At 45.0% G+C, this 13207-nt stretch overlaps 1 long non-coding RNA gene across 1 annotated transcript in view; it reads left to right on the plus strand.

Annotated features, from left to right (window-relative positions):
• Positions 1 to 11979: 11979 nt before the first annotated feature.
• LOC125088015 (uncharacterized) overlaps positions 11980 to 13207 on the plus strand; it is a 29863-nt gene continuing 28635 nt past the window's right edge. Inside the window, exon 1 of the long non-coding RNA XR_007123554.1 lies at positions 11980 to 12068. This is a non-coding gene — a long non-coding RNA (uncharacterized LOC125088015). The remainder of the gene's footprint in view (positions 12069 to 13207) is intronic.

A 13207-nucleotide genomic window follows, 5' to 3' on the forward strand; every position in this document is an offset into this window, starting at 1 on the left:
TGGGGGTAACTCTTGATGTTGGCCACACCCAGGTGCTGGGGAGAAGGGGTGAGGGCACCCGTGTGTGTACGTTTGTGTGTGTGTGTAACATTTCAAAGGAGACAGCACTGAATTTGGACTCAAGGACCTGACTTTGAGTAGGACATCTGCTACTTCTAGTCTGGGTGATGTCGGTAGGTCACCTTCCTTCTCTGGTCCTTTTTAGGTTTGCCATCCGCCAAGAGGCTCGAAGATGAGACCTGGGACTCTGACCATCCCTCTGTGGGTATGACATGTGAGATGAGACATGTGACAAATGCTGGGAAGCAGCGTCGTGGATCAAGAGGCGTGTCTGCTCACACTGGCCCTGGAGGGAGCCCTGATCAGCACGCAGGACAGGATGCCCGGCCTGCCTCCAAGCAGGTGTGCAGGAGTGTCTGTCTGTGCATGTCCTCAGGGACAGGCTCTTTAAAAGTTTCGCTCTTCATCCCTCAGGGAATCCTCTGTGCTCTTCCTGATCAAGTCCATCTCTGGCTCTGAAAATGGGCATCATTTCACCCAGGCCCACACCAGCCACGGTGCGGGCATAGAACCCGGTGGCCCCTCTATGGTGTGGTGGTGGCCAGACACAGCCACGTATGCAGAAATTTAGCACATCCTACACTTCTCTGTCCAGATCTAACATGCTCAGGCTCGGGGCTGGAACATGATTCAGCAGGAGCTTCTCTTATCTTGTTGTGGGAACTGAGGCCCAAGGGACCCCCTAGACTCCTCTGGCAACGGGATTGTCCGTTTCTGGGCCTCCGTTCCCTCTGGAAGCCATTTAGCATGGGGCAGGAGGACACTGGCTGTGAGCATCACTCTGGATATTCTTGGATATTCTTGCTCCCCCTGGCCATGTTTGGGGAGAAAATGGAGAGTGGAAAAGTGCACAGGCTCTGTGGATATTAAGCACCTACCATGTGCCGGGCTGACCCTTTTAATCCTTTAACCAGCCCAGAGAGACCGTCATTACCACCTTTCATAGAGGGAAACACTGAGGCTGGGTAATTTTCCTAGGTCCCTCTGCTTTTAGTTCTTTCCTTTGTAGATAAGCATGGAGGCTAGTGGCAGGGCCCTGGGAGGGTCAGAATGTCCCACAGCCTCTGTAGCTGGCAGGTGGTAGGGTTCTGAGCAGCTGTGTGCCTTCAGATGAGGCTCTGTCCCTCTCTGGGCCTCCAACTCCCCCTGGTGCTGAGAATCAAATGAGCTCGGGCAGCATCTCCTGAGACCAGGTCTGGAGAACTCCTTGGAGAAGAGCAATAATGCAGGGCTGAGGGGCTGATGTAGGGGTGGTGGAGCTGAGTTGAGGCTCATTGGCCCTAAGTTCATCTTTGGGGCATGAGGTACAAGCGAAGGGCAGAGCCATTGCTGGACCATTACTCACCAAGGCAACACCTCGCTGCTGCTGGCTCCCTGGACCCAGCTTCCTGCAGAAAGGAGGGAAATTGCACTCATTTTCCAGGAACAAAGAGGCCAGCTCACCGACCCTGTCAGTTTCCTCCCACCTTTATTCTGTTCCCTACCTCCGCTTGGTTGTATAAGGACTTCTGCTTCCTCTCAGAGATGGGTGGAAAGACACCCCCCCCAAAACAAACAGTAGGGCAGAGAGCTCAGAAGTGGGGCAGAGACCTTAGAGTCCTGCTCATCAATCCCTCCTTCCCCAGCTCACTCTGGTGGGGAGGGAGTCAGGGGCACTTAGATAGTAGCAGGAAAAGTAAGGGTAGAGGCCCTCTAGGGAGAGCAAATTTGCTGATGGGTTTGAGAAGGAGCTGGGGGTAGACTGTAGGTGCAGAGAAAGTCCAGACTAGGAAGAGAGAATTTGCTTTTTTGATCATCTGCTGTGTATGAAGCTCTTCTGCATGTGCTATTTCATTAAATTCTCACAATACCCATCATTGGCCCATTTAAAATACTGAAACAGACTCAGAGAGGTTAAGTGATTTGCCTAAGAACACAGAGCATCTCAGGTGGTAGGATAAGGATTGGAACACCAGCCCTGTCTGACTCCAGAGCCTTCTCCACTCTCCCATGATGCCTCTGCCCTGCTCAGGAGGTGGGAGTTCTGAGTTTCAGACAAGGAAAGAACGTTCCATTACTATGCAAATCTCTCTGAGCCTATATTTACCAATTATGTAAAATGAGATTACACTAAATGATTTCTAATGTCTCTTTTAGTGCTGTCTTTCTGTGTTTAAGAGGGGAGAGTTTTGGGGCTCCCCAAACCCAGAGTCGAGAACCATGAATGGCTTGGAGGGACATTAGGGCATCAGGACTGTGATGAGTGAATTAGAATGAGGTCTTTTTGACTCTCAGGACTTCATCATTACCACCTTCAGACACAGAGTACATTGTCTACTCATTCTAGCTCTGCAGACATATACCTACCCCTAGGAAGGGAGTAAAGAGACGGCCCCATCTCAGGGATCCAGCAGGCGAGGAAACACGCCAATACTTTCTCTGTGACACAAAAATGCTTGTCTCCAATCCACAGACCCCAATTAACAGCTTAGCACCAAAGTTCCCAAGATGCTTTCCTGTCTTTGGATACACTGAATAATGGAGATGTTTCTGGGGCTGGGAAGAGAAGGATGGGAGGTAGGATGTGAACCTGTAAAAATGTAGAATGAGAGATTTCAGACTCCTGGGTGTTACACTTCCTTCACACTTTTAGGAAAGTGTTTGGCTCCTGAAGGGACTCTTGGCCCAAGTATAATTTTCTTGTAATTAACCCCCTTCCTCTGAGCTCACACTATCATCGTAAGTATTGAAGAGTGAGAGAAAGAGGCAGGGTTCTGCCTCCTGGGGGAGACCAGCCGTTGTCCTGTGGTAATGTGAATCCAGTGAGGGTGACATAGCTCCCAATGGGGAGGAGCGTCCAACCCAACAAGCTATCATGGCTGCCTCCCTTGGGCCATTCTTGGGCCGGTGGGGAAGATAGAATCCTTGTCTAGTGGGGGTAGCGGGGGGCTGGACTGAAGGAGTTAAAGGGACTGAAGGCAGAAAATATAAAGTTCAAATGCAAAAAGATGATATAACCGAAGAAGAGCATTCAACTTGATGCTGGAGGGAAGAGGGAGAGAGTTAAGTCACCCTCAGGGAGCCCAGGAGTAAAGTCGAAGTGTGTGTGTGTGTGTGTGTGTGTGTGTGTGTGTATGCATGCGCACACACGCAATCACATACCCAGGACAGGAACTCCTTTGTTTGACAGAGACTGTAACAAGGAAACCTCAAGAAAAGGATTCTCTTGTCTTGTTCCTCATCATCTGGGGCAGAAAAGCTCAAATTGGAAACATGTATAAATATCATGCTTCCCTCTACCAAGTTGAAGTTGTTAGACTTTGTACTCCTTGCTGAGTTATGAGAAAAAGGTCTGGAAGTCTTAAGGGCACACTTGGTCACTGTGTGACTTTAGAAGGCTTCTTTCCCCATTCTGGGCCTTAGTTGGGTTGACTGAATTTAGAAAGTCTCTCAGATCTTTTCTAGTCCCCGACATTCTTGTTTTTATTTTTGTTTTGTTTTTCCCCTTGTGAGCCTTCTCAACCGGCTTCCTGAAGCGGGTAGGATCTGTCTGTGGTTCTGAAGACTATGGGGCCAATGAGAATCACCCATCTAGCCCAATTACAGTCATAATTGAAGTAATCTGAAGTTCAAGTGGCCTTTGCCTTCTTGGATTTCTGCGGCGGTGTTCAAAGGCTTGTTGTATATCTGAGACGAGTGAAGCAAAGAAGAGAGGACAGAAGAGAACCTGTCATTCACTCAGTCCTCAGGAGAATCCTGTGAGGAGGGATTGTTATTATCAGACTAGTTTTACTGATGTGAAAGCAGAAGTCCAGACAAATTAAATATTTGGTCCAAACTGACCAGTTAGCAAGTGGTAGATCTTAGTTTCCAGTACAAAACCCATACTTCTTCCACTGCAAAATGAATGGCTGACTAGGTGTAAGAACAGAATGGGTCTACAAGAATCTCTTAGTGAGTCCTTTCAGATTTCCCATCTCTTTCTACCTGCACCCCTGTCTTGGTTGTGGCAGGCAAAATACCAGATTTCTTCTGAGAGTCAGTCCATCCTTCTCCCTTCTCTGAAGAGTGAAGCTGGGCGGGGCTTCTCTCTCTTTATCCTTGCCCTCCAGATCTCAAATATGCCTCTTGGGAGAGTTTTTGTCACACTAAGTGGCTTTGCAAGATTGGAAATATTCAAACAGCCCACTCTGCTCCACAAGGGTCATTTGGTGGCTCCCTAGAATACTAAATCTGCAGGTGGGGAGACATCCTGCTGGGACACTCTACTCACCCAATAGCTCCTGCTGATGCCGCTCTTTCTCTACTTCTCACCTCTACATTGTGTACAGGGAATTTGTGAGTAGTAACTGCGTTAAGGGAGAAGAGCCCCCTCGAATGCCCAAAGGAAAACACTTTCCTGTAAATGTTGGAAATGTGATGGATTTGTCAACATTACTAGAAACCAATTGCATCAGTTGTGAAACACAAATTAGGATTCTGTTTATTCTGCATCAGTGTAAAAATTGCTAAAATGTCATCAAGAAAGGAAGTAAAAGCAAAGGAAGCAGGATGAGAGTCACCAGAATCTTGGGTTTAGAAAACAATCAGGATAAAGTTTATTAGCATGAGTCAGCACCACGGACAGAGACAGACCCTTGTTATCTGCCCTCCCCCTTTCTCTCTTTTTAACGATGCTGTGCCTATGGTTAGGGTCAGGTCCTCCAACTGGCAGGCCTCCTTTTTCTGACCCCTGCCTTCCCTTTGCCCTAGCTTCGGCATCTCCTGGGGGCTGTGAACAGCTGGCACTGTCCTGGCACACTTGCAGGATGAACTTGCTACTTTTCAAAGCTCAGGCCTCCGACACGGAGGGCATCTGGGCTGCTCAGGCCTCCTCCCCGCAGGGTAGGTGACCTTCTTCTTTGATGAAGGAGCAGGTGGGTCGGTTTGGCTCTAGTGAGGATTTTTTGCTGTGACAGGTGGCCTAGAGCGATTGGACAGGAACCCTCTCCCTTCCCCCACATCCAGGAGACTCTGGCTGCAGGGAAGAAGGCGAAAAATTAAAACTACAGTTTATTATAAAATTAGGGCCATAAAACCACAGGCTATAGCAATGTAACAGCCACAACCATAAATATGGAGCTCATTCGATCATTGAATAGGTGATTTTACACATTAAGTAGAAACACTTATGTACAGGTAACAGAGAGCAACTCTCGTGTTTCTGTTTGTGGCAATAACTGCCCCTTTATGGAGTTCTCGTGGCTGCTTATGGTTGAATGGATGGAAGTCTGGGATGGGGTAGGTCAGTGTATATAAAACTGTAGCCAGCCTCCAAGAAGCATGGGGCCAGTGTTCAGGTCAGATGGGTAATGCTGACACTGGGATGTAGGAAGCAGGATGTTGTTTGCTTATTGTTGTTTTTCTGATCAACATTTTCATTAAGTTTTGCTCTGTGGTATGCAGTGTAACCCTATCTTTCATCTTCCAATGAAATCTTCAGTAATACTGGCTTCACTTGCTAAGACTTTATGATGGATTTGGATCAGCCTTGGGGTCTTGGCCCTCCTTAAGGGTGGGTGCAGGTTGCCAACCTGGAGCTCTCAAACTGGTTTCCAACTCTAGGTAATTTAAAAATGGTTCAGCATAGAGCAGAAGCAGAAAGAGCTTTTGTCTTGAAACACCATGAATAATGAAAGTCCTGTTGTGCTTTGTGAGCTATCATCAAATGTGATACTGGTCCATAAGACCGGAGCTTTTTGGTGGCAGGTTATTTTCCCTCCTAGTCCTTCTGTTTTTCCTGGCTCCAGCCTCATCAGTAGAGTACCTCTCTCTCTGCTAACTCCAAGGACAATGCCAGCCTAAGCTCTTCCAGTTGCCCAGGTTCCAGTTTGCCACATGGAAATAGAATGTTTTGAAGTATTCCTTTGGTTTTTCTCCCCCCACCAAACCAATTTTTATTCAGCGAGTCATGGCCACTGTCAACACTGAGAACTCAGCTCTGGGGCTGGTTTTTGAGCTTAGGCTCCTCTCTTCCCATCTGATAAGGGTTTCTGTGACCTCCCCTGATCTGTCAGGGTCACAAGACAAAGGTGGTTTTTTAGAGTAGGGTTTTTTTTTTTCTTCCCTCCCTGAGTTCTAGAAAAGGCTTAGAGGTACAGTTGACCATTATCCAGAAATGTCTCTTACAATGAGTGATACATTCTAATCTCTAAATTCAACAAACATGCTTTCAACAAAATTTGATGAGCACCTATGGTATGCCAGGCTTTGGACACAGGGGTGTAAAGTGAATTAGACACAATCCCTTCCCTCAAAGCATTCCCAATCTGATGGGTGGGGGAGTTGTAAAAGTAACAAGTAAGTGATAATGTAATAGGGGATGTATAACAGTAAGACTATGTATAACAATAAGACTATGTAATAGGGGATGTATAACAGTAAGACTATTGCCATGTCATTATCTGGGGGCTAACTAATACATTACCTGTGGCTAAAATATTTTAAGAACTGGGATGTGCTTAGCTCCCACAAAGGGACCTAGAAGAGGTGAGTAGTGCATATTAAGACCTCTTTTGTGAAGGGAGAATGTCTGTGATTCCTTGTTGGAGGGTCATATCCAAGCCCCTACCTATGTCCCAACTGGAAGAGCCCACCTCATCTTCTCCATCCCTACTCCAAGCTTTCTGATCCCAAGGTTAACTCCTTTCTGCCATTGCATTCATTACCCCTGCCCCAACTTCCAAGCCCCTTCTGAGAAGTGAGTACCTCTGGGTCCAGTGTTCCCTTACCCACAGATAACATGTGATGGAGGATTGACTACGGTTTTATTTGTAACTCAGCTCTATCTGTGGCTTCCTTCCATGCCCAGTTAATTGAGATTTAGCCATTTATATAAGCAACAGAACTATCCTGTGGAAAGGGGTGAGGATCACTTGCTGGGGGACTCTAGGCAGTCTTTCTGAAGGAGGGGTGGTGTGAGATATGGGACTTTGAAAGACGTAGAGATATATAATTAGCTTGGTTTCACATCTGTGAATGTTGTAGGATGTGGAGGCTGGTGTGGGACAGGTAGCTGACTTACCCTCTTCCGCCTCCCTTGTGTGTATTCTGGGGAGGACCCTGACCAGGCTTATGCCACAGAGGACCCTGAGCATCCTTCCCCTGTCAGATGGCAAGCCAATATTCTATAAGCTGGCTCTTGTTTGCATTTTTTCAGAGGTGGGAAAAGTCATACCCTTCCCTCCTCTCTCCTGCAACGGTTATTTCAGTGATCTATACTGCCAGAATAATCTTAATATGGCTGCAGAACTTTGTAGTTGATGAATCTTTCCACTTGGGTATAAGCAGAGCCCTGTAGTATGGATAAGTTGGGAAAGAACCGTCAGTTTCATTTTATAGACAAGATGCTAGAGCCTCAGAAAGATTGCCTCAGGTGGAAAGCTGGGACCAGAACTCAGGTCCCCTGATGCCAAGGAAGGACCTTGTTGTTCTACTAGACCAGAAGCTCTACCTCAGCCTAACCTGAATACCTATTGCTGAACATGACTCTCACTTCTTCAGTCTTGGACTTGGAAAGCTTCCACAAGGGGAATGCCCACATAATTTAAAATCTCCTGGGTTTAGCCCATATCCCCTGAATGGTCGTGATAGCTGGCACTTACTAGATGCCATTTGTGGGCGTTGTTCTAAGTTCTTCACATGTATTAACTCATACAGTCACCTGACTCTATCAGGTCAGTCCTATTATTATCCCCACTTGACAAATGGGAAAATTGAAATACAGGGACGTTAATCAACTTACTCTAAGTGGCAAATGGCAGACCGGGCAGCCTGCTCCAAAGTCTATACCGTTAACCGCTATACCACATTGTCTCTGGAGGCCACATGTGTTCAAGCCCTTGTTCTGCATTTACGTGCAGTGTGACTTTGGATGAGTTGCTTAACCCCTCTGGGACTGAGCTTCATTCATTGACAGATAACAACAATACCTCACGTTCATGTGGCACTGTGTAGTTTACAAAGTGCTTTGTCAGGCACCATCTCATTTGATCCTCACAGATGCCAGCGAAGATGACAGTCTTGACTTTCCCCACGAGAAAGCCCAAGGCTAACTAGTATGCACTGACCTAAGTCCTGGAACCCAAGCCTTGGTGGTTTTTTTGATGTGGATTATGTGTGTCTTGGACTAAATGCTGTCCAAGGGTCCTTCCAGCTCTTGTCTTCTCTGTGTTGGGAAAAAAAGAATCTGAGGTGGTCTCGGTCAATTTGGGTGCTACAATAGATTAACATAGATCAGGATGACATAAACAACAAAAACTTATTTCTCGCCGTTTTGGAGTCTGGATGTCTGACATCAAATTGCCAGTATGGTTGGGTTCTGGTAAAAGCCCCCTTGTGGGTTGTAGACTACCCACTTCTTATGTCCTCACATAGTAGAGAGAGTGTGAGAGAGATCTCTACCAACTCCTTTGTAGGAGAACTAATCTCATTCATGAGTGTTCTACCTTCATGACTTAATTACATCCCAAAGCCCCCCACTTCCTAATACCATCACACTCAAGGCTAGGATTTCAACATATGAATTTAGGGTGGACACAGACATTCAGGCTATAACAGGGGTAATAGTGAGCTCTTAGCTTGCCGCCAGCCCAAGCTGGTGGTACGGATAGCAGGTCCTTTGTACACAGCGTGCAGACATCTGAAGCTGTCCTTTGTAATCCCTCACCAACTACAAGGCTTAATGGGAGCCTCCCACATACCATCCTTCCAGTAGAAGCTGGCTTTAGAGAACAGCCGTGAAACCACCTCTCGACCTTCTCTTCCTCAGTCTGAGAAGCCTCCTCTCCCTTGCCCTTTCATTTTTTTTCAGATATCAACCCTGGGGATGACCAGGAAGCATCTCCGAGCTGAGGCTTTGTCCCCAGAGAGGCAAAGGGAAAAAGGGCAAAAATATAAAATGAAGATTATACAGAAGAATTACCCTGCATGTTTCTCCCATCTCCCTCATCTCCCCGTGTAAATTACCCTATTATTCTGCTCCCTTAGGATGCCTGATCATCCTTATTTCTTCTTTTGAGCTAAAGTCATTCATGCAGTAAATTAGTTCTTTGCTTCGAAACAGCTCTGATTGTGGCAGTTACCACCACCAGTAGCAGCACCACATCCCCCGGACAGTTTCCAAAAACAAAAAACAAAAAACAAAAAAAAGGAGAAAAGAAAGAAATAAAGAAAAAACCCTCAACAACTCTCCCTTCCTCCCACTCTATTCACATATATGGAAAGACATGGGGTGCCTATTTCCTGGGAAATGTTTTCTTCGAAAGGCAAGTAGGTGTTGAGAGGGAGTCCAGATGGAATCCTAACTAAGAAACAACTCAAGTTGGACATGGTCTGAAAACTTCCACTCTTCTGTCTCCCTTTAAAAAAACAAACCTTGGTTTACCTTGGGTTGCTGGGGAAGCAGAATAATAACATAGAGGTCAAGGACCCAGTGTTGGTGTCAGACACTCCTGGACTGAGTCCTGGATTCTGCCACTTTTTAGTTGTGTGACCTTTGGTAATTGTCTTAAAAGGCCTTAATATGTAACTTTCCTTTAAACATTTATTCATATTCATTTTATTTTTCTGTCTGACTGTCCATCAAGTATTTATTTAGTGCCTACTCTGTGCCAGTTTCTGTTGGAGAAGTTGGGGATTCAGCAGTAAGGAAAATATATAAAAATACCTGCTTTCATGCAGCTTACACTCTAGTGGGATAATTCCAATATCTGAGGTCAAATGATTTGCAAGTGATTTCTCTCATTCTTTGGGTTGTCTTTTCAATTTTTTGATAATGCCTTTCGATGCCAGTTACCATATTCTTGCTTATTATGGCTTTGTAGTGAGTTTTGATATTGAGGAATTGTGAGTCCTCTGACTTTGTTATTATTTATCAAGATTGTTTTGGCTGTTCAGGGTCCCCTTACATCTCCACATGAATTTAAAGATTGGCTTCTATATTTCAGGGGAAAAAAAAAGGCTATTGGAATTTTGATAAAGATTGCATTGAAACTGTGGATCACTTCAGTTAGTATAGGCATCTTAACAATATGGTCTTCTTACCTATGAATATGTGATGTGTTTTGTTGGGGAGGGAAAATTTTCCTCTACTTTTGAGGTTCTTTTGGCTGGTCTAAGAATTAAATTGATATGAATAGACTACAGGAGAAAATCAGGTTTAATCATGCACTTATAGGAGCTCCATAAGAATATGAGGCCTCCAGGCAGTCGGGCAATTGGGGCTTGTATACCATCTAGAGTTAAGGAGAAGGGGGTTTGGGTCTGGAAGAGAAGGAAGACAATTCACAGGAGCATGAAAAGGAGTAAATATTTGGTAAACAAATATTTGCTGGATTGTGCAGAAACAGTGGGACACAGAGGAATTTTAACATGACTTTGTTGGGTTCCTTCCTGTCTACCACACCTAGTTCACATTATGCTGTAATTGTCTATGGTGATAGCTTCCTTCCTGGAACAGGTTCTCTGTCTAAATTTCTTTTAGGCAGCTAGAGGGGAGGCAATAAAGAAAAACTTCTTGAGTCTCCTATTTCTTAAAAATAATCAACCTAAAATAATCCACATGCCAAAGAGATACCTTTTGGGATGGCAAATTTTGCTCCCTTAAGTTTCCATTTAGTTAGGTCTCCTTTAATTTCTTTTGACCAGTTTTGTGCTTTTCAATGTAGGAGTCTTTTATTTCCTTGGTTAAGTCTATTCCTAAATATTTTATTTTCTTAGAAATAATTATAAATTTTTTGGTCCTCTTAACTTCCTTGTCTATATTGCCGGTATATAGAAACACAAATGATCTTACACTGTACAGCTTTGCTAAATTGCTAGCTCTAACAACTTCCTTGTGTGTTATTTGGGATTTTATACATATGGGATCGTGTCATCTATAAACATTAGTTTTACTTCATGCTTTCCAACATGGATGCTTTTTATTTATTTTTCTTGTCTAATTGCTCTAGTAGTTTAAATAGCAGTGGTGAAAGTAAGTATCCTTGTCTTGTTCTAACGCCTGTCTTTTGAGTTACTTTGCTTCTTATTACTCCTTGCCCTAGTTTCAGTAATTTTGGGGGGATGGATGGGACTATTACATATTTCTCTTACTTATGTTGACCCTAGAAATGCACTTAAGTCTGTTTTGCAGGAGCTAGTCATTTTGTAGAAAAGACCTCTTAGGTTATTTAGTCTCCTCTGGCTGGAAGCAACACAGGATGACACTGAAAAACTCTGACATAGAAAATGGGAGATTAGTTCTCATGGCCTAGCTTAATGGCCCTCTCTCCATCTCACCCAGAATAATAAAAACAAGCTGTATTATCACATTAGAAACTGAGTCCCAAAGAAAATCTGGAAGTTAATCAAACTTATAGGGGTCTAAGGTTGGGGAAGGCTCTGGGAGAAACAGGCTTGAAGGATGGGAGATGAATAGATCCTGTATCCCACACAATAACCAAGTTTGTTCCATTTCTCAGCTAGGTGTCTGTTGTCCAATCATGGAACCCCTTGGAAATGTGTCATTAGTTGCTAGGGAACTTACCCTTGAGAGCATGAGTCATATTTTTAAACTGTGCATCTGTATATTCATGAGACAGTGTCGGGGGTGGGGTGTGCAGGAAGAGAGGGAGAGAGAATGAGTTAAGGGGGAGATATACTAGTTGTCTCATGGAGTCCTCTAAAGAAGAGAAGCAGAGAAAACACTTTGGCTCTTCCCCCTCTTTCTTTTCCTGTCTGTTCTTCTTCCTGGGACCTCTGCACCATCCTCCTTTCTCTGGATATCTGGGCACCCCCCCCACCAACTCCTGTGAGCCCAGGTGTGTGAGGGTGGACGTGCTTCCAACTGCCCAATAAGCTGTTGAGCTCTGTGACCGGTTGCCAATGCCTGGGGGTGACGTTGCCCAGCTACAGTTGCTGGGGGAACCCCAAGTTAGAATTTCTTCACTTCAGGGCGTGTAGAGTCTCAATCACTACCCTGAATTAATGTTGCTGTTCCCTGGCTAAATGTAAGTGAGTGTCGGCTTCTGGGATGATTGAAGTTAGAGCGTTCCTGCTTGGATACTGTCAATCACTCCTTCCTCACGCTCTGCTGTGTGCACTCAGCCTGCACAGCGCAAGTGGGAATCATGAGGGGAAACACAAGAAACCACGGGCAGGCCTCTGAAAATCCCCTATCAAATGGCAGGTACATCCAGAGAGGTCTTCCAGTGGTGGAGTTAGTCCCCATGCTAAGAGCATTCCTAAGCTGATGGAAAAGACAACTTCTAGCCTAAGGAAGCTCCTGGTGTGATGAGGGAAGACCAAGGTCCTATTTAAACTAAGCACTCAGTCTGATGGGGGAGACCTAGTCCCTGCCCTGGGGAACCTCCAGTCCTAGAGGGAGGACACTCACTGGGAGATGAAAAATGTGGATGGCACCATGCTGTCCCTCAGATGTCCTATTTGATAGGTGTGATCAGGCCGGCTGGGTATGACTGTTGACAGAACTGCTGGGATTCATGCTGACTGACTTTCTGATGCACAAGGGCTGTAGAAGTCTAGCTGAACCCTTATTTCACCCACAAAACCCTGACCACTCCTTCCTGCTCTCAGCCCAAGGCTATTCTGAGTTTTTTCCATTCATGACCAGCTTTGCATCCCCTCTTTGGACTCCCCTTTCCCCCAAATGTTTATTATGAAATTTTAAACGTGAAAAGAACTCTGAGTACTCGCCATTGAGTACTCATCATGTAGAGTCTACAAATGTGAACATTTTGCTCTATCTCCTATCCATATGTCTACCCCTCAATCATCTTATTTTTGGCGTACTATAAAGTAAGACACAGACCATCAGTATACGTTACTCCAAACATGTATATGTATATCATGTATATCAAGAAGCAGAATTCAGTGTTTGCTAGTGGTTCTGTGTGTGTGTGTGTTTGTGTGTCAGGGGGTGTTAAGTTTGTATCAGTGAAATGGTTAAAAAACGCAGATTATAAGTATTTTCTTCCAGAAGATTTGATAACTGCTTACACATGTGTAACCCAAATCCCTACCAAGATATGGAACATTTCTATCACATAGAAAGTCTCCTCATGTCCCTTTCCAGTCAATCATGGATCTTATCTTGCAGCACCAATCAGTTTTCATTTTTAAAAAAACC

Source organism: Lutra lutra, chromosome 16, assembly GCF_902655055.1.
Source record: "Lutra lutra chromosome 16, mLutLut1.2, whole genome shotgun sequence".
Taxonomy (NCBI): domain Eukaryota; kingdom Metazoa; phylum Chordata; class Mammalia; order Carnivora; family Mustelidae; genus Lutra; species Lutra lutra.